Raw genomic sequence first — 2,878 nt, forward strand, 5'->3', positions numbered from 1 at the left:
CATATAGTGCATATACCATAAGAAGAAAACTTCATATAGAGTATATACCCCAAGAAGTAAACATCACATGGCACATATACCCCAAAAAGTAAACCTCATATAGTGTATATACCCCAAGAAGTAAACCTCAGATGGCTAATATACCACAAAAAGTAAACTTCATATAGTGCATATTCCACAAGAAGTCAACTTTACATAGTGCATATACCACAAGATGTAAACTTTACAGAGTGCATGTACCACAGGAAGTAAACTTCACATCATGCATATACCACAAGATGTAAACTTTACAGAGTGCATGTACCACAGGAAGTAAACTTCACATCATGCATATACCACAAGAAGTAAACTTTACAGAGTGCATATACCACAAGATGTAAACTTTACAGAGTGCATGTACCACAGGAAGTAAACTTCACATCATGCATATACCACAAGATGTAAACTTTACAGAGTGCATGTACCACAGGAAGTAAACTTCACATCATGCATATACCACAAGAAGTAAACTTCACATCATGCATATACCACAAGATGTAAACTTTACAGAGTGCATGTACCACAGGAAGTAAACTTCACATCATGCATATACCACAAGAAGTAAACTTTACAGAGTGCATATACCACAAGATGTAAACTTCACATCATGCATATACCACAAGAAGTAAACTTTACAGAGTGCATGTACCACAGGAAGTAAACTTCACATCATGCATATACCACAAGAAGTAAACTTTACAGAGTGCATGTACCACAGGAAGTAAACTTTACAGAGTGCATGTACCACAGGAAGTAAACTTCACATCATGCATATACCACAAGAAGTAAACTTTACAGAGTGCATGTACCACAGGAAGTAAACTTTACAGAGTGCATGTACCACAGGAAGTAAACTTCACATCATGCATATACCACAAGAAGTAAACTTTACAGAGTGCATATACCACAAGATGTAAACTTTACAGAGTGCATGTACCACAGGAAGTAAACTTCACATCATGCATATACCACAAGAAGTAAACTTTACAGAGTGCATGTACCACAGGAAGTAAACTTCACATCATGCATATACCACAAGAAGTAAACTTTACAGAGTGCATGTACCACAGGAAGTAAACTTCACATCATGCATATACCACAAGAAGTAAACTTCACATCATGCATATACCACAAGATGTAAACTTTACAGAGTGCATGTACCACAGGAAGTAAACTTCACATCATGCATATACCACAAGAAGTAAACTTTACAGAGTGCATATACCACAAGATGTAAACTTTACAGAGTGCATATACCACAAGAAGTAAACTTCACATCATGCATATACCACAAGAAGTAAACCTCATATAATACTTATATCATAAGAAGTAAAATGTGCACAGAAAGTATACCTCAAGAAGTAAAGCTCTCATAATGTATATGCTTCAAGAAGTAAAGCACTAGACATACAGAAAACAGTATATATAATCAGATACACAACATGTTATCAATTCATGATGACATTTTATTGATAACAATGCAGTAAACACAATGATATTCATATGCATGTATACCTCTAGTAATCTATACTTTGTAATTACAATTTGTACATGGCATTGCAGACATTATTGCTGAAACCTGAGATGAGATGCCAAAGGAAAACAACATGCGATATCCAAGCTGAAAGACTGTTGCGAGTCCACAGCAGTCCACTGACCAGTGAGTGACTGAGTGAGTGAGTTTAGTTTTACGTCGCACTCAGCAATATTCCAGCTATATGGCGGCAGTGTGTATATAATCAGTTTGGATCAGAAAATCCAGTGATCAACCAGTGATCAAATCCAGTGATGAGCATTGATCTGGGCAACTGGAAACCGATGACAAGTCGCCAAGTCTGACCCCCTGATCCTGTTAGTCGTCTCCCTCCGACAAGCATAGTCACCTTTAATGGCCAGCACAGGTTGCTGAAGCCCTATTCTACCCCAGGACCTTCACGGGTCTGCACTGTTCAGTTACGTGTATGTATTCCCCTACCTCCCCTCCCCTCTAGCAGGATACCACAGCCCTTCTCCCGAAGATCCAGTGTGTATCCCCCTACCTCCCCCTCCCCTCTCGCAGGATACCACAGCCCTTCTCCCGAAGATCCAGGTTTGAATTGGTCTTCAACAACCCATGCTTCTTGGCTGACACATGTCATCATATCCAAATTCTGTAGATTGATGCTCATGCTATTGATCATGGGATTGTCTGATCCAGATTCAGTTATTGTCAAGTATTGTCAGGTTCTTCAGGTCATGATATACACAACAACATCACCAACAGTTTAACTTAGACAGACTGACATTTGGGTGACCATGGGAGTTGGATCTGGGGCTGATCTGAACATTTGGATCATTTCAAAGCCTGGTAGGCATAAGTTGGTGAGAAAAATACCACTGACACAAACAATACAGTTAAGATGTATGCCTAGCCTTAGGAAGCATTTCTGTATGTTTGAAACAAGAAGTCTAAAGGGAACAGGTACAGTGCTGACTAACTAAAATGTTGATATGACCCTTGCTTACTGTATTCTGGCACAAACTAGCCACTGCATCTTGAGTGACCAGCCCACCCTCTATCAGTCACTGAGTTTGGATTTACATCACTTATAAGAATATTCCAATCACGTCACAGCAGGATGGGATAACAGGATGAAGTGATGCAGGTCTTGAATTAGGTGTATGGTTGTTACAAACCTAAAAACAAAACCAAGGCAGATTTGGATTCTAACCACCTCAAAGTCACAGGTAGTGTGGGGAATCAGAAACCAAATCCACTATTGATTATCATCAGACTTGTGGTGAACAATTATCAGAATTATTCAGAAGAGTTGAACTAAAACAACAAAACAAATTCTGA

The sequence above is a fragment of the Haliotis asinina genome, chromosome 1 (assembly GCF_037392515.1).
Source record: "Haliotis asinina isolate JCU_RB_2024 chromosome 1, JCU_Hal_asi_v2, whole genome shotgun sequence".
Classification (NCBI taxonomy): Eukaryota; Metazoa; Mollusca; class Gastropoda; order Lepetellida; family Haliotidae; genus Haliotis; species Haliotis asinina.